Source organism: Glycine soja, chromosome 4 (genome assembly GCF_004193775.1).
Source record: "Glycine soja cultivar W05 chromosome 4, ASM419377v2, whole genome shotgun sequence".
Lineage (NCBI taxonomy): Eukaryota > Viridiplantae > Streptophyta > Magnoliopsida > Fabales > Fabaceae > Glycine > Glycine soja.
In genome coordinates, this window is record NC_041005.1 from 31184242 (window position 1) to 31204310 (window position 20069).

General features: G+C 40.1%; 1 non-coding gene across 1 annotated transcript; it reads right to left on the minus strand.

Annotated features, from left to right (window-relative positions):
• Positions 1 to 7115: 7115 nt before the first annotated feature.
• On the minus strand, positions 7116 to 7222 carry LOC114411026. Its single transcript, XR_003666413.1, has one exon. It is a non-coding gene; the product is annotated as a small nucleolar RNA R71 (small nucleolar RNA).
• Between the last annotated feature and the right edge of the window lie 12847 nt (positions 7223 to 20069).

A 20069-nucleotide genomic window follows, 5' to 3' on the forward strand; every position in this document is an offset into this window, starting at 1 on the left:
ACATGCTAATGCATTTCCAACATCAATCAACATTCCATTTCCATGTCATTCTCAACATAAATATCATCTCGTCTCAATGCATTATCAACAACAACAACAACCTCATTTTATATTCACATATAACAATTCATGTTGACATGGTCTTTATTAACAACGTCATCTCAAATCAATATCATCATAATCATCATTATCATCACATATCAATTAAAATCCTCAATAGCAACATCAATAACAAATTGCATTTCGCACATATATACATATATATCTTTCATGCCTAAGATTCACACTCACAGGTCTTCAAACAACACAAATCAAACAACCACAGCAATATCATTCATCACAATACACACACACACACACACACACACACACACACACACACACACACACACACACACACACACACACACACACACACACACACACATATATATATATATATATATATATATCGCATCCCATTAGTTAAAACGTAATTTTCTTTGAAGAAAAATCAGCATGCGACAGGGTCAGGCAGATATCCTCATAGCTAGGTTCCCTGACCCTAACTATGGTGTTAAAACGGTAAATTTTATAATAAACTCCCCTTACCTATCGTGAGCTACCCCGCGGATTCCTCGTCGCGTCACTTGAAGATTCCTTTTCGTCCTTGCTCGTCGATTCCACGCAAGCCTCTACTATGCCAAAACGAAGGAGACTTAGTATGGATTTCAGAAAATAAAGCTAGTAACAGTGCTCTGGGTCAAAAACCCACATCACTACATGAAAGAGCTGAGAGCATTTCCGGTTTTACAAAGGAACATCATTTGGAAATTCCGACCACGCCAATGTGACCGGGGTTCAGTGTAGGTTACAAAAATAACATGCATTTCATGAAAGGATAACGTTTTCAAAGTCTCTTTCTCTAAGGTTTTTCAAAGGAAGCATAAGACATACAATGGCGGTTCCAAAGTCAGAAAAGATGCAAAGACAAGATGAAACTAACAAGAGACAAGCGTAGAACCATGGTTACCTCGAAAGAAAACGAAAGGTCAGATTAGGGTTTCGTTCTCTACCAAAACCGCAAGCCAAGTTGGAAGATTCCGCTTTGGTTGAAGGGTTCCTCTCGGTGTGGAGAACAATGATGGTTTGTGGTGGCTAATGGTGGTTGTGGGTGATGGAGAAAGTGCTTGGAACTTTAGAAATGACTTTGGAAGAAAGAAAGAAGAAGAAATGGCGTTTTTCCTAAGCTACACGAAAGCAAAGGTTGAAATGCTTAAATAAGAGATGCTCTCGGGAACGGAAACTTCTAGCAGACTCCAGACATCTTCTCAAAGATCCCAACGGTCAGATCATGGACAAGTGTCTTGTGAAGTTGCAGACCACATTTCGAGAAGATCCAATGGTTAACAAAGGCTGGGCAGCGTTTTTACCGAGGCAGCTTCATGTAGTTTTCTCTAAAAGCTTCATTAAGAGGCTTTCTCCAGAAGCTTCATCGTGGCTTCTTTGAGAAGCTTTCTCAAGAGGCTTCTTTGAGGTACCATGATGATGGCTATAAACCAACCATGTTGGGATTATACACTTATTTCTCTTAAAAAAATGATTGAACATGGTACCTAATGCATGGTTAGCTAGGGAATGATGGTTCTTAGGGCATCTCATAATTACATTTGCCATGCATATCATGAGTATGCCCTAGTCATTCAGCTTTATGATAGGTCGCAAAAGTATTGCCAATCAAAATTTCTTTTCCTCGGATTATGGGGTTGAACCAAGCACATGTCAAGTATGGAAGTAACCGGCTTGCAAAAATTGGGGTAGAAGATGAATCGAGTTACATCGCTTCTTTGTCTACTGCCAACACATGAGTTACAAAAATAAGGACTGTTGATGTCCATGTTACTTCCAGTTTCACTTTGACTTTGGCAAGATGTAATAAAGAATGTCGTCTGAATTGATTCGACCCTGTGTCCTACTGAATGTCCCGTTTAAAATTTGCAATACTTCGACAATGCATCATTCACATACATCCATGCTTTTCATTGGTTGCATTGATCTTTGCATTCTTTCCTTGAAATCAGAACTGTAATCATTGTTATCAAAAGGAAAGAATGCGCTTTACGGTGCCCTTATCGAACATATGCTAGAGCTAGAGTAATGGGTGAAATAGAGGAGGTGCAAGAGCATATGAAGGCCGACATGGAGGCCATGAAAGAGCAAATGACCATAATGATGAGCATGAAGAAGATAATGGAGGTACAATGCAGCTGTAGTTGCCGCTACCAGCACCATTTCTGAGGTGGACCCGACTCCCCCATCTGGCCTCAACCAAATAAATCATCCAACCTCGGAAATGGTAGGTCAGGGAGGCAAAGAGTTGGGAAGTACGGACGACCCCCATTTTGTGCATGTTCAGAACAAGCATGCCTTCCCGCCATCTGGCTTGCCGCCCAACTATAACCGACCCAATGTGGTGCACACTCCCGATGAGAATGTCAACAACTCCACTTCCATACTCATTGAGGGCCAACAACTTCAATCTGATCATGCACATGTCTCTCAACCCATGGGGGAGACACATGCAATACCCCACCACAATCTAGCTGACTTCAAGCCTGGCCTCAGATATGCCACTAAGGGGCAAGCAGTTGGTGGTGTACCCCTGCAAAAGACTTTGGAGGGCCCTCAATTTTGCCCATAACCACAACCCTTGCATTTTGCGGTGGAAAGAGTCCCTCCTACCGTTCACTTTCCCATATGGTTCCTTTTTCTCCAATTTTCAACAAATATATTCATGGGAAATGAAATACCAGAAAGCGCACCGGGTCGTCAAGTATTTAAAATTAAAATGGAGTTATTCGAGTTCCAAACTCAGGGAACTTGCTTATTAGACAGAGTTTTATTTAGATGTAAGGCATTGTTGGAACAAACATTGATAATTGATGGTTAAAAACATAAGTAGACTAATTCTTATGGTAAAAACAGTAAATGCAAGTAAGTAAAAGTTGACAGCAATAGGTAGAAAGCGTTGGGTCTTTCTAACAAACAAGTTGATGCATATGAGGATATTTCTCTAATTAATCATGTTCTTGTGTTCTATGCTATAGCCTAAAGTACTAAACCTCGATCCCTCGTAAGTTTAGACTAATTTAACCTAAGCTTCATCTGCAGATCCATCTTGTAAGACTAGGCTTAACTTAAACAGCATTATCATGACAACATATTTAGAAAACCGAAACCCCACAATCCATCCCTGGTAATGTAGTTATTTAGTCCTACTTCTATCAAGTTCTAAGGCAACAGTACATTTCCCAATGCTAAAGTCACCTAACAGTACACACAAATGGATGATCAGGCCAAGAGCATGCAGTAATTAAGTATTGAAAGAAGAATTGAACACACAAAACATAATTAATTAGATATGAAAAGTAATTACATCAACTGTTCATTAGAAATCCCCAACTAGGGTTTTTAGCTAGCCATACACAGAAACCCTAACACAAATGAGATAGAGAGTACAAAATAATTGTTGCTTACACAAGAAGGGGGATCCCTCCTCCTCTTCTTAGCACCTCACAATCACTCTAACACTCACAAATCTCTCTAAAAATGTAGAACCCTAGGCTTCTTTGCACAGTTATTGCCTCTCTACTACCTCCAAAGCACTATTCTCAAAGTCTGTGCAAAAATATGCAGCTCTGGTCTCTCAAAATCATCTGTTGTGTACCCTAATTCTGACAATTTAGGCTTAAATAGGCTCTAAAATCGCGACATCGCGCTTAGCGCGAGTGATGTGCCATTATTTTCTCCTATTTCTTAACCCTTTTTGCACCATTTTAAATACTGATTAGTCTTAATTGTCAAATTTATTAGGCAGCTTTATTATTTGGGCCCATTCAGCTAATTTGATGTGATGCAATCCTACCCCGCAAGGGCATTGGATAGAAGACTCCAAGTAGATTGGGCTAGAGATCCAAGGGAAGGCCCTAGGGTTCTCATGAGCCTTAGGGTAGATTTTGAGCCCATGGGCTAAGTATGAGCCCGCTTATCTTTGTAAATATTAGAATATGTTTTTTCCTTCGTTTAGGCCTTGTATTTTGGCCATTCTAGTATTATAGGGTTTTAGCCTTGTATTTCGAGGCATTTTGAGTAGTCTTTGTAGTAGGGACTTCTTTTGTATTTTCATGTATTTTGTCATGGGGGTGAGCTTAGCTATTATAGGGGGTGTGTAGCTAAGTTCTAGCTTCTCATCTCAAGGACGTGAGCTTAGCTATTAGAGAGGTGTGTGTTGCTAAGCTCTAGCTTCTTTAGGAATCTTTTCAAGGATGCTTCTCAAGGAGGTGAGCTTAGTTATTAGAGGGGTGTGTGTAGCTAAGCTCTAGCTTCTCAAGGAAGTTTTCTCAAAGAAGCTTCTCAAGGAAGTTTTCTCAAGAAAGCTTCTCAAGGAAGCTACCTAGTCTATAAATAGAAACATGTGTAACACTTGTTGTAACTTTGATGAATGAAAGTATTATGAGACACACTTCAAAGTTCCACTTCTTTCCCTCTTTTATTCCTTCAATTTCGTGCTCCCCCTTCTCTCTTTCTTTTCCTCCATTAAAGCATCCTCTTCAAGCTTCTTATCCAAGGCAATTCTTGGTGGTGAAGCTCCTTCTTCCTTGGCTTATTCCCTAGTGGATGGTGCCTCCCCTCTCCTCTTCTCCTTTGCCTTCCGCTGCATCTCCATAGTGTAAAATCACCATTGAAGGACCTCATTGAAGCTCAAAGATCCAGCCTCCATAGAAGCTCCACAAGCAAGCTTCCATCATGATGTTTTTAATCTAATTTCAGGAATTAATGAAGCATTGGGCTTGAATCCAGAATTGGGCTTGAACTTGAAGAGGACAGACTAATTTATTCTACAAAATTAGATCGTATCTTATCTAGATATTATTTAGATTTGATCTCATCTAGATCTTATCTTATCTTATCTTATCTAGATTTGATTTGATTTTACTTATGGGCTTGGATTTAAAACAGATTTGTAAGCTTTGGGGCTGAAAAACTATATAACAGCACCAAGGTTCTAGTTTAGCTCTCTCTCTCTCTCCTCTCTCTCTTCTATTTTTCGTTTTTTTACAATTCCAGTTCAGACTTTTAGTTTTATCAATAAAATTTTGTTCTCTATCTGATTAATGGAAGGCTAAGTCCCCAGCGTTGTTTTCTCTTGAGGATTAAGCACAATTCTCTTTGAGGTTCTATTATTATTGTTGAATTCTGTTCAGTTCTTTTTCCTCTTCACTAATTACTCTGAATTTGTTGCTATTAATTCATGCATGCTTAGTGCTTGATTAATTGTCTCTGCGCTTAATTTACGTTCATGCTTAATGATCATTTATGAGTAATTGGTGTATGTGATGCTTAATCACATAATGAATGCCTTATGTTGAATTTCGCTTAGTAATTTAATTTAGGGTTGGATTAAGTGGTTGAACTGAATAAGGATAAATTCTCGCAACCTAGGATAAGAGACTTGTTTGTGAATCAAGGGGAAGCAACATATTTTAATTATGATATTTTCTAATTAAATTTTACTCGTTGTTTAATTTACAAAAACAAACAACCCCCCCCCCCCCCCCAATTTGTTACTATTTCCTACTATCTGTTATGAACATTTGGTTTATCATTGCTCGTTGGAAAACGACCTAGGATCACTTCCTACTACATTTTAATATTTATTTGATTCGGGTACGGCCTAGATCAAATTTGGCACCGTTGCCGGGGAGCAGTGTCCAAAGGTTCATAATAGCTAGTGTCGTGTTAGTGTTTAATTCTTTCGTGTTTTATGTTTAATTGTTAGTGTTGTGTTAGTGTGTGTGTTAGTGTTGTTTAGTGTCTTGGTATTTTGTTTAGTGTGTGTTTTGTTTTAGTTTTTCTGTTAAGCGCTTCCCCTGTTTCAGTTTTGGGTGTTTTGCGATGGATTTAGCGACCACTTTTGCATGCGGCAAAACATTGTAGTTGTGGAAATCATGTAACGACGGATTTTAGTGACCACCATTGCTGAATTATTTGAGATTTTTTGTTTCAGTAGCTAGAGTTGTTATTTTTGGCTGAATTTTTTTGTGGTAACTTCTTTTAATCTATATTTTGTGGGAAAAATATCTAGAGCCTTTAGTTTGGTCAGATTTGAAAGTTCCAAAAAAGTATCAAATTTGATTTTTGTCAAAACTTTAAATGGCCATAACTTTTGCTCCGGTTATCAGAATCACAATTATTGTATATGTATTTGGGGTAGAAAAAAATTTCCTACGCCGTGGCAGCTTTTGTTATGCTGGCTGAGGTCTCCATCGTCCAAAAAAAGTGATTCTGTCAAAAGTTTTTTTATTTTTCAAGTATTTTTCTCTTATTTTTCTTAACTTATCATTTTTAGCTTATATAGTTAGACTTCGAATTTTCATTTGAAATTTTTTGTGATATCTTCTCATCATTTTATAAGGTTGCTCACAAAATTTCAAGTCATTTGGATATCATTTAATGGTAGCTGTAGTTCAAACCTACACTGTTACTTGCATGAGAAGGCAACTAGTTGTGCATGCTGAATTTAGTGTATGACTAGAGGAAATCCATCTGACTTACAACCCTTTGATCCTGAGATAGATAGGACATTTCATAGATTAGTTAGACATCATTTAGTACCTTTTGAGCATCCTGAGCATTCTGATATTGGTGATTTTGAGCATTATAATTTTGAACATTCTAATTTTGTACATTCTGAGAATATGGCACAACCTCCACCCCGTGAGAGGACTCTAAGGGAAATGATTGCACCTGATTTCACCTACGAAAGCTTGTGCATCCAATACCCTGATGAGGATGTCCCATATGTTATTAAAACTGGACTGATCTATTTGCTTCCAAAGTTTCATGGCCTTGCAGGTGAAGACACACACAAGCATCTAAAAGAATTCCATATTGTTTGCTCCACCATGAAACCACCAGATGTCCAGAAGGATCACATATTTCTGAAGGCCTTTCCTCATTCTTTAGAGGGAATGGCAAAGGACTGGCTATATTACCTTGCTCCAAGGTCTATCACGAGCTGGGATGACCTCAAGAGAGTATTCTTAGAAAATTTTTTCCCTGCTTCCAGGACCACGACCATCAGAAAGGATATTTCAGGTATTAGACAACTTAGTGGAGAGAACCTATATGAATACTAGGAGAGATTTAAAAAATTATGTGCCAGTTGCCCTCACCACCAGATTTCAAAGCAGCTTCTTCTCCAATATTTTTATGAAGGACTCAACAACATGGAGAGAAGTATGATAGATGCTGCCAGTAGTGGAGCCCTTGGAGACATGACCCCTGCTGAAGCCAGAAATTTAATTGAGAAGATGGCTTCAAACTCCCAGCAATTTAGTGCCATAAGTGATGCTATTGTCATTAGAGGAGTGCATGAAGTAGCCACGAATTCATCAGGTGAGACTAAGAAGCTTGAAGGTAAACTAGATGCCTTGGTTAACCAGGTAACCCAACTGGCCATGAATAAAAAATCTGCACCTGTCGCCAGTCTCTATGGTTTATGCTCCTCTGTCGACCACCACACAGACCTTTGCCCTTTTGTGCAACAATCTGAAGCAATTGAACAGCCTGAAGCTTATGCTGCAAACATCTACAACAGACCTCCTCAACCTCAACAGCAAAATCAGCCACAACAGAATAATTATGACCTCTCCAGCAACAGGTACAATCTCGGATGGAGGAATCATCCCAACCTTAGATGGTCGAATCCTTCATAACAGCAGTAGCAACAACAACAGACTTATTTTCAAAATGCTGCTGGCCCAAGTAGACCATATGTTCCTCCACCAATCCAGCAGCAACAACAACAACAGCAACAGCAACAACCCCAGAAACAGCAAACAGTTGAGGCCCCTCCGCAACCTTCCCTTGAAGAACTTGTGAGGCAAATGACTATGCAAGACATGCAGTTTCAGCAAGAGACCAGAGCCTCCATTCAGAGCTTAACTAATCAGATGGGACAGTTGGCTACACAATTAAATCAACAACAGTCCCAGAATTCTAATAGATTACCTTCTCAATCTGTCTAGAATCCCAAAAATGAGAGTGCCATTACATTGAGGTCAGGAAAACAGTGTCAAGGACCTCAACCAGTAGCATCTTCCTCATCCGCCAATGAACCTGCCCAACCTCACTCTACTCCAGAAAAAGATGGTGACACAAATTTAAAGAGTAAGTTACCTAACAATTTATGTGCAGGTGAATCTAAAGAGAAGCAACATATCTCTCTTCCATTCCCTCCAAGAGCAATTTCCAACAAAAAAATGGAAGAGGCAGAGAAGGAGATCTTGGAAACATTTAGGAAAGTAGAGGTAAACATACCTCTACTAGATGCAATAAAGCAACTTCCAAGATATGCTAAATTCTTGAAGGAGCAGTGCACTAATAAGCGGAAGCTTAAAGGAAGTGAAAGAATTAGTATGGGCAGAAATGTCTCCGCATTGATTGGTAAATTTATTCCCCAAATCCCTGAAAAATGTAAAGATCCAGGTACATTCAACATACCTTGTATTATAGGGAACAATAAGTTTGACAATGCCATGCTAGATTTAGGAGCTTCTGTTAGTGTTATGCCTCTGTCTATTTTTAATTCTCTATCTCTAGGTCCTTTCCAGTCAACTGATTTGGTAATTCATTTAGCTAATAGAAGTGTTGCCTATCCTGTTGGTTTCATAGAGTATGTCTTAGTTAGAGTTGGTGAGTTGATTTTCCCTGTTGATTTTTATATTTTAAATATGGAAAAGGGATTTTCTAAAGGATCAGTTCCCATCATTCTAGGCAGATCTTTTATGATAACTGCTAGAACTAAGATAGATGTATATGCAGGCACACTATCTATGGAGTTTGGTGATATAACTGTTCATTTTAATATTCTTGATGCTATGAAACACCCATCTAAAGATATTTCTGTATTTCGTGTTGAAATAATTGACCATATTGTTGATGAATACATGACTAATCTTCATTTTAATCTACATGCCTGTCACTCTTCATGCATTGAATCTGAATTTTCACTTGATCATATGTCTGAATTTGATGTTGAGAGTGAATCTGAATTTGATATTGATTACACTTCTGGTGATGTCTTACTTCTTGAGATTGATTTTATAGAGTCAGATCGAACTAACCATGTTTCAGTAAGTACACATACCTCAGACTTTCTTTATGAGGTGCAGGCTGAGAAACCATCTCTTTCTACCACTATCCAGCCGCCCACACCAGAATTGAAGCCTCTGCCATCAAATTTAAAATATGCTTACTTGGATGATAGCAAAAGTTTTCAAGTAATTATATCTGCCTCCCTTGTTGATGAGCAAGAGGAGAAGCTGTTATCAGTTCTCAAGAAGCATAAGAAGGCTATAGGTTGGACCCTGGCGGACATTCCTGGTATTAGCCCATCCACATGTATGCATCAAATAAATTTAGAAGATGGGGCTAAACCAGTAAGACAGCCACAGAGAAGACTCAACCCGGTGATTCTTGATGTAGTGAAGAAGGAGGTAACCAAGCTTTTGCAAGCTGGAATCATTTATCCTATCTCCGACAACCAATGGGTGAGTCCCGTCCAGGTAGTTCCAAAGAAAACCGGCCTCACCGTGATAAAAAATGAGAAGGAGGAGCTGATTCCGACTCGGGTGCAGATCAGTTGGAGAGTATGCATCAACTATAGGAGGCTGAACCAGGTTACCAAAAAGGACCATTTTCCACTGCCATTCATTGACCAGATGCTTGAATGCCTGGCAGGTAAATCTCACTACTGTTTCCTTGATGGTTTTTCTGGTTATATGCAAATCACTATTGCTCCTGAGGATCAGGAAAATACCACATTCACCTGCCCCTTCAACGCTTTTGCCTATAGGAGGACGCCTTTCGGCCTGTGCAATGCCCCTAGTACCTTCCAGCGGTGCATGATTAGTATTTTTAGTGATTTTTTAGAAAATTGCATAGAGGTGTTTATGGATGATTTCACTGTATATGGATCCTCTTTTGATGTTTGTTTGGATAGTCTGGAAAAGGTTTTGAATAGATGCACTGAAACTAACCTTGTTCTAAATTTTGAAAAATGTCATTTTATGGTTGAGCAAGGTATAGTTTTAGGCCACATTATTTCCAATAAGGGCATTGAAGTAGATCCTGCAAAAATTTCTATTATTTCACAATTGCCTTACCCCTCTTGCGTGAGAGAGGTGCGATCTTTTCTTGGTCATGCAGGATTCTACAGGTGCTTTATAAGAGATTTTAGTAAAGTAGCCCTTCCACTATCCAACTTGTTGCAAAAGGAGGTGGAGTTTAACTTTAATGATAAATGCAAAGAGGCTTTTGATTGCCTCAAAAGAGCACTGACTACCACCCCCATCATCCAGGCACCCGACTGGACAGCCCCTTTTGAGCTTATGTGTGATGCATCAAATTATGCATTGGGGGCTGTCCTTGCTCATAAAATTGATAAATTGCCTAGGGTGATATATTATGCTTCTAGGACTTTAGATGCTACCCAAGCGAATTATACTACTACTGAGAAAGAGCTACTAGCCATAGTTTTTGCTCTTGAAAAATTTCGTTCTTATTTGCTTGGTACTCGCATTATTGTTTATACTAACCATGCAGCTTTAAAGTACTTGTTGCAGAAGGCTGATTCAAAGCCTAGGTTGATTCGATGGATGCTCTGGCTCCAAGAATTTGACTTGGAGATCTGTGATAGGAGCGGAGCACAAAATTTAGTTGCTGATCATTTGAGTCGGATCAAACATGTGTCTGATGAGGACTCACCCATTCGGGATGATTTCCCAGATGATCATTTATATATATTGTATTGTATTTATGATTCTCTTTCTACTCCCTGGTTTGCTAACATTGTCAATTATTTAGTTGCTTCTGTTTTTCCTCCCTTAGCATCTAAGGCCCAAAAAGATAAAATTAAAAGTGATGCTAAGCATTTTATTTGGGATGACCCCTACTTGTGGAAATTGTGCTGTGATCAGGTTATTAGACGATGCATTCCAGATCATGAGGCTGAGTCAGTCGTGCAGTTCTGTCATTCTTCCGCACCGGGAGGTCATCTGGGTGTTCAAAGGACAGCCCGCAAAGTGCTTGACTATGGATTTTATTGGCCCACCATATTTAAAGATGCGTGGAAGATTTGTAGCACTTGTGAGCAGTGTCAGAGAGCAGGAAGTGCACTTACATGGCGACAACAAATGCCACAACAACCTATGCTATTCTGTGAGGTGTTTGATGTCTGGGGTATAGATTTCATGGGCCTTTTTCCTGTATCTTTTGGTTATGTTTACATTCTCCTTGCAGTTGATTATGTTTCAAAATGGGTGGAAGCCAAGCCCACTAGAACTAGTGATGCTAAGGTTGTTGTAGATTTTGTCAGATCTAATCTGTTTTGCAGGTTTGGAGTACCTAAAGAATTCGTTAGTGATCAAGGAACCCATTTTTGCAACAAATCAAAGCATGCCTTGCTTAAAAAGTATAGGGTTGTGTCATACCCTAATTTTGTCCGGGGATTGTTATTTGATAATATACAACCTTTGATTGGCCGCTTCAAGATACTTGGCACCCTTTGTTGCACAATATGTGAAGTCCCGAGACGTGCCGAAAATCAAAAGGAAGCAGGCTTGCGCGATCCGTGAAATTCCGTAATGTGGCGGAAATCGAAAAGATGTGTTTTTTTGCTATCCGTGAGTTTCCGTAACTTCTTTGAAAGCTAAAAAAGAGTAAATACATAATCCGTAAGGATTCGTAACCTTGCGGATGGAAAATAAGTATCGTTACGAAATTCGTAAAGTTTCGTAACGTTACGGAAAAAGAATTACCAAAAAAAATAGAAGGGGGTGCATTTAGTAAAAAGGGGGGTACAAATAGCAATCTGGCCCACTTGGGCCTTCCAGATCCTTCCTCCAGAAGGCTGTTGCTTCTGGAGGAAGCAACCTTGCTCGCCTGGGCGAGCTGGGTGGCAAGCGCCTCCCTTATTTTGCTATAAATAGGGGGAGGAGTGAAGAAGAAAAGGGTTCAGCTTTCTTGGCACTTCTTATTCTCTCGAAATTGTTGAGGAAAATTATTTCCGTGAAGAAAATCCAAGCCGAGGCGCTTCTGTAACGTTTCCATAACGTTTTCGTGAGTAATTACGCGAAGATTCTAGACCGTTCTTCAACATTCATCGTTCGTTCTTCATTTTCTTCAGTCTTCAACGGGTAAGTACCTCAAACCGAGCTTTTCAATTCATTCTATGTACCCGTGGTGGTCCACATTTTGTTTCACGTATTTTTATTCTCGTTTTCATTCGCTTTTTATACCCCCTTTTGACGTGCTTAAGTCATTTATTTAAGTCATTCCTCGCCTAATCTAAAAATAAAATAAATTTCCACCGATCGTTTGAATTGTAGTATTCGTTAATTTCTGTTAAAATGAATTCCGACCGTTCGGTCGTGCCGTAACCACGTTGGAAATCAAAAAGAGGTAAAATAATAATATAATAATCAAAAAAATATCTTTAGTAAAATGAAGCACAAAAATCAATCGGACGTTTTCTCTTTGGGATTTCTCATTCTTAATTGAATTGACTAATAACTAAAGTGAAACTAAGGCTAAAATCAACTCGCCTAGTCAAGCTCGTCCACAAAAAATAGAATTTGAAAGTTTTATCTCAGCTTTTCTTACCAAGTTAAATGGATCATTTTTAAAGGCCCAACACCTTTAAGTGATCACCTTTCAAGTAAAAAGAATCGCTTGATTCACGCTTAGGAAAGAACTACGTAGGTCTGATTTCCTCTTCGATGGAGGGTACGTTGGAGCAAAAGCCCCGCTTTTGTCGACCTCAAAAAATAAAAATAAATAAAAGTTAAGGTAACACAATTTCCACAATTCTAAAAAATAGGCTATTGTCCTTTGAGACAAATGTGAGAGGTGCTAATACCTTCCTCAAGCGTAAATACAACTCCCGAACTTAGAATTTTCTTTTTGAGCGGTTTCCTTGGGTTTTTCCGACGTTTTCCACAAATAAACGTTGGTGGCGACTCCGCGCATCTTTCCTCCTTTGGAAAGCGCACCTGTGAGCCTCGCCTCGCTCGCCCACGAAGGGCACGTTGCGACAGTTGGCGACTCCACTGGGGACTATTTTTGTGAGTTAGGCCTATTTTAAGGAATTGTGGATTTGTGAAACTTCGTGTGTGAATTTGTTGAACTGTGTAAAATGTAAATAATTGTTGTCTATTTCGCATTCTTTACACTGCATTCTAAGCACCCACGGGTTTGAGTAAAAAAGGGGCCCTATACCCGGGTTCATGGGAATTTAAGGAGTGGAGGTGAATCTATCATCATGCTAGGTCTCCGACTTGCTTGATAATAGTGAAACCTCGTCTAGAGCTTTCTCTCTTTATAATGTGTTGTCGCTGGTATTCCATACCGCCACAATATTATTATCTTGAGTGATGATACCTCTAGAAAACAGCCGTGTGAGCTATGAATCGTTGGGAGTAGTTATTAGAGACCCCTAGATATTGTCCTATAGGTTCCCGAATAGGGGCAAAGAGCAAACACGCTCCGTGCCATTCGTTCTCATGCATTTTTTTGGTAAATAGCACTAGTTTATAGTTTTGCTAGTGATGTTTGGTTTCTTTAGAGTAATACGTAACATTTTTAATACTACGTTGAGGCGCCATCATGCCCAAAACGTAGCATTAAAGTTGGATCTCTGCAGTCTCGTATGTGTGAATTACCCCTTTGTGTTGTTTTCTTTCCGTTTCATGCATGCGCATCTGCATCATACCGTCACACATGCGTTGAATGTGGGTCTCGTCTTTTGTCATGGGAAGCCGGAAGATCCATATCGTCTTCTTAACTGCACACATGGGGCACTGCGCCCCCCAAATGCGCAATAAGGAGAGATAATTTTCCGGGCTCTCGTGTCCGTAAATGCATTCATATCATGCACCGCATAAACATCTCTTTAGCATCATAATGAACATATCGTTCCTGCATTTGTCCGTTATCACATTCCCATTTTGCATGAGTCATTGCATCATCATGCATATGCGTTCAACATACTTTTTGTTCTACATGTTTGCTCATACATGATCCTTGTATTTTCCTCTACAAAACAAAAACAAAAAAAAGGGGAAGCATGAAAATTCATGATGCATTCTTAGTTGCATGTGTTAGGTACCATGAGCCAACCATGTTGGGATCATAAACCCATTTCTAAAATTAAAAAAAAAAACACAAACAACAAAACAAAATGATTGAGCATGGTACCTAATGCGTGGTTAATTAAGAAAAGATGTCTCTTCGGGCATCTCAATCTCATAATTACATTTTCCATGCATAGCATGCGTATTCTTGAGTCTTTCATCCCTATGAAATTTTGTTGAAGTATTGGCGATCAAAATTGCCATTCCCTGGGATATGGGGTTGAACCAAGCTCCCGCTTTTACGAAAAGGTTCATCGAGTCAAGTTGAAGCATGGAAGTGACCATCTTGCAAAAATTGGGGCAAAAGATCGTGTTACATCGCTGCTTCGTCTACTGCCAAACACATTTAGGGTTGCTGATGTCCCTGTTACTTCCAGTTTCACCTTGACGAAGATGTCATGGACCATGTTGAAAATCTAAATTGATTCAACCCCATATCCAGTGTACAAATTCGTAATACTTCAACTGTGCATCATTCGCATACATCCATGTTGTTCATTGGTTGCATTGCTCATTGCATTCTTTCCTTGAAAAAAAAAACTTAATCATTGTTATAAAAAAGGAAAAAAACATGCTTTACGGTGCCCTCACCGAACTTGTGCTAGAGCTAGAGTAATGGGTGAAGTAGAGGAGATACAAGAGAAGATAAAGGCCGACATGGAGGCCATTAAAGAGAAAATGGCCACAATGATTGAGGCCATGATGAGCGTGAAGAAGATAATGGAAGCCAATGCGGTTGCAATTGCCGCTACCAGCGTTGTTGCTAAGGTGAACCCGACGTCCCCATCCGGCATCAATGAATCATCCAACCTCAGATATGGTAGGCAAAGATTTGGGAAGTACGGGCGGCCCCCATGATGTTCAAATTCAAAACGAGCACGCCTTCCCGCCATATGGTTTGCCTCTCAACTATACGCCACCCAATGTGGCGTACACTCCCAATAATAATGTCAACAACTCCACTCCTATACCCATTGAGAGCCAACAACCCCAAACTGATCATGCACATGTCTCTTAAACCGTGGGGGAGACACATGAAATTCCCCACCACAATCTAGCCGACTTCGAGTCTTGCCTCAGATATGCCACTGAAGGGCAAGCAGTTGGTGGTATACCCCTACAAAACCCTCTAGAGGGCCCTCAGTATCACCCACAACTACACCTCTTGCATTCCAAGACAAGTAAAAACCCTCATGCTATGACAGAAATGGGAAAGTTGGATCATCTAGAGGAAAGGCCCAGGGCCATTGAAGGAGGTAAAGATTATGCCTTTGCTAAACTAGAAGAGTTGTTCCTAGTACCCAATATCATCACCCCTCCCAAGTTCAAGGTGCCAGACTTTGACGAGTACAAGGGGACTACTTGCCCCAAGAACCATCTAAAGATGTATTGTCAGAAGATGGGGGCATACACAAAAAATGATGAATTGCTGATACATTCCTTCCAAGAAAGTCTTACTGGGGTAACTGTTACCTGGTACACTAACTTGGAACCTTCCCGAGTCCATTCTTGGAAGGACCTAGTGGTTGCCTTCGTTAGGCAGTGTCAGTATAATGGCTTCGGATAAGATGCAACTACAGAACATGTGCAAAAAGAGGGCACGGATCTTTCAAAGGATACGCCCAAAGATGGAGAGACTTGGCAGCTCAAGTAGCGCCCCCAATAACAGAGAAAGAGATTATCACAATGATAGTAGACACGTTACCAATGTTCTATTATGGAAATGGTGGGTTACGCACCTTCAAAGCTTTGTGGATTTGGTCTTTGCCAGTGAAAGGATCGATGTGGGTCTGAAAAGAGGCAAATTTAGTCATCCTGCTTGGACGAATGAGAAAACTGGGGCAAATAAAGAGGGTGAGGATGAAGGAGAAGCCCATGCTGTGACTGCCATTCCTATACAGCCAAGTTTCCCACCAACCCAACAATGTCATTACTCAGCCAATAACCAACCTTCTCCTTACCCACCGCCCAGTTATCCACAAAGGCCATCCCTAAAACAACCACAAAGTCTGTCTACTGCACTTCCAATGACGAACATCACCTTTAGCACAATCCAAAAACACCAACCAAGAAATGAATTTTGCAACGAGAAAGCCTGTAGAATTCACCCCAATTCCGGTGTCCTAGGCTGACTTGCTCCCATATCTACTTGATAATTCAATGGTAGCCATAACCCCAACCAAGGTTCATCAACCTCCATTTCTCCGAGAATACGACTCGAACGCAACGTGTGCTTGTCACGGAGAAGCCCCGGGGCGTTCCATTGAGCATTGTAGGGCTTTGAAGCGTAAGGTGCAAGGTCTAATTGATGCGTGCTGGCTGAAATTTGAGGAGAATCGCATGTATATCCTGACATTAACAAGAGATGCCACACATGGGGCAATTTTGAAAGCTGTTGTTAGATGTCTCTAATGACTCGTCAGGATTTTCAACTTTCACCAGAATTGAGTGCAAGCCATTGGTCCATTTGCTCAAGCGACCTGTGCTCTTGAGTTTGGACTTCCAAGACCATTCAATCAGAGATTACTCGTCTTGCACGTTGGTGGGGCTGCTGTAAAACAACAAGTAAAGTTCAAAACAAAAAAATTTCAAAATAAAAATAAAAATAAAAAAAAGGTTCAAAAAGAAAAAAAAAACATTTGATTGACTGTGTTTTCAAGACGTTCATATGACCTCATTTTATCATTCCGGAAAGTTTGTCTTTTTAGAGAGAAGTGAGTTATCAAGAATAGGATGTTGGCCTCAGTTACCTTAAGAAAAATGGGGGTTGAATTAAGATACGGAGATTATTCCCCAATTAAACTTTCACTCTCTCTTTACGGATTAACAATGCACACAGGGACAACCCTTCCCTTGTGTTCAAGAATCCCCTACAACAAGAGACCCACGGTCTCTTAATCCCTTTTCATAAATAAGAAGAAGAGAAGAAGAAATCTCTCTTAAAAGAGATAGAATGTACAATGAAGATCAATCAAAATTCCTTATTGAATATGCAAGTGGTTGACCAAGGAATCTTTTTGAGAGGATAAAATATTTCAGTTCAGAAAAACTCTTAATCTTTTAAGAGGATAAAACTTTTTGGGCAATGAAAACTCCCTTTAAGTTCGTGTTTCCAAGTCACCTTTGATGGTCATTCATAAAAATTTTGAGTAGGTGTGACTCTTGGCAATTATTTTCTGAAAATCCCCTCTGGTAATCAATTACACATTATAAATTTTGAATTCAAATTTCTAGTGACTGTGATAAACATTTTCAACTGCCGGTAATCGATTACCATAGAGAAAATCTCAATTTGAAATGATAGAATTCTTTGGTCAAACCTTTTGTATTTTCAATTTGGAAACTTCTTCCTAAAGATTCTAGAGATCAACTTGATCATATATTTTGATTTTCTTGGATTCTTGTCTTGAATAAAACTTAGAAGCACTTGATCCTTTAGCATCATCAAGACATCAAAACATCTTGCTTCTACATAGGAGTCATTTGACTTAAATCCATCAACTGAAAAATCCTTCAACTATTTCTCGTCCTTGGAAATTTTTTTTTGCAAGAGTCAACTGCTTCTTTCATTCTTCCTCACTACGAGGTTGTGAAAACTAGACAACAATTGGTACCTCTAAGCCCTACACTGGGGCAATGAAAGGCACCATGCAAAAACCTCAAGCGAGCCTAGGGGCAGATTAGAAGTTCTCACCCGATAGGTTCCCAACTACAAGGTCATGACGAAAGATAACAATTGGTACCTCAAAGCCTTACACTGGGGCAATGATGGGCATCGTGCATGAGCCTCAAGTGAACATAGGGGCAGATCAAAAGTTCTCACCCGTCGATGTTTTTAAACAAGAAAAAAAAGGGATACAAGCCCTGGAATTTCAATAGAGGGATTAAACGTCAAACGACTCCATTGTCGTCGCTCCAAAATGGTCGTGACTGAATCAAACAGAATATACACTCTGAGGGAGTTCCCGGAGAGATTTGCAAAAGATAGGATAAGGTTGCATGAATTATCACCTTTTTTCAAAAGGACAGTCAATCTGTGTTTTCCAAAAAAAATTAAATCAAAATCAAAATCACGAAATAGGGAAAGAATGTCATGAACATTGTACAAATTTCCATTGCATTGCTTTGTTTCATGTGCGGTCAGCATTACCAAATTTCACAACAAAGGTTGCATGTGTCTGCATCCCTAAAAATCATGTTAACTGCATAGATTTCCTACATCTCGTGTCCAATCTTTTTGGATGACCTGCCCTCTCGATGAGTCGATCTCTTGCTTTCTCATAAAGGTGGACCCTTGGGTACTAGTACCTATCACCTTTAGAGGACTATATGTCCTTGCCTGCAGAGGGCTGCACGCCCTCGGCTTTGGAGGGCTACGCGTCCTCATTTTTAGTGTGCTCCATATCCACACCTTAAGAGAATATAAGGTCCTTTGCCCTTAGATGCTTAACCGAGACTTGCGCTCCCGGTTAAGGGGCCAGTAGTTTCCTTTTATCAGTTCCTGGGCCACCCCCTGATATTAGAGGGCGACCAACTGTGCGAGCACATCCAGAGAGGGAGGCTATAATGCATCTACTATGCATAACGGGGCAAGATTTCACCCGTGCTGCTGCAAAAAGACGAGTGTGGATCATGCACACCAACATGACCACTTTTACATGGATATGGATGACGTTGCTATTTAGTAACATTATGCCCGGCGACCACAATGCCAATCTCCCCCTGCAGATGTATCGGTTGGTCTGTGCCGTCATGACATAGGAAAGTATGCACATGGTTCAATTGATTTCTGATGTCATCTATTGTTTGCAGGGATCGCGCCCATAAGACGCCCAGTGGGCCCGAAGAAGTCCAACAGGGCCCTAGGGTTTCCAGCTCTGGTTACGGGCCTCTGTAGTCCTATAGGGTGCCCGTTCCCCCCGGCAAGGTCACGTCATCATAGGTAAGTATGCACATCGCTCAACTGATTTCTTATTTCATCTATTGTTTGCAGGGATCGCGCCTGCAAGACACCCAGTGGACCCGAAGAAGTCCAACAAGGTCTTGGAGTTGTCAAGCTCTAATTACGGGTCTCTGTCAGTTCTACGGAGTACCTGTCACCTCCAGCAAGGGCATCAGGCCCCCTACTAATCGAGCTTTCATCAAGAAGTACTGCGTCTCCAGGCAGGCACAGGGCGAAACACCACAGCAGCCTGGGGATGGCCGGCAGCGGGCAACAGACGCACCGCCATCACCTCTAGAGTTCACCTCAGCTCATCCACAAAGAGGTTAGAGCGTTGCTTACGACCCATGGCCGAACAATAGGCGACCAAGTCCAAAGTCAAAATTAAGGAAAGTACTAGGTCCATGACCGACAAGCCATCATGCGTCCAGCTCAAGACGTTAAAGAAGCGCTACTAGGAGGCAACCTAGTACCTTTTAAATCTATGCTTGTTATTTGATCACCTTTGTTTCTAAAGTCATAGCAGGACACACCTATTTGCTCATGATCCTAGGAATTTAAATAAAACAAGCACAAGCTCGGAAGGTAGTCACACCTCACAAAAAATATATGTATATATGTATGTTTAGGTAGAAAGATACCTTGGATATGCATGTATATAGCAAAAATATCTCACAAAACATATATATGTATGTTTAGGTAGCAAGATACCTTGGATATGCATGTATATAGCAAAAATATTATACGTATGTTTAGGTAGCAAAATACCTCATGAAAAAAGAGAGAGCAAAAAGAAAGCGAGCAAGAAAAGAATAAAAAGGAAGAAAAATAATAATAATAAAATAATAATAATAAAAAGTTGTCTAGCTAAAAAACAACATGCTTTTGAAAAG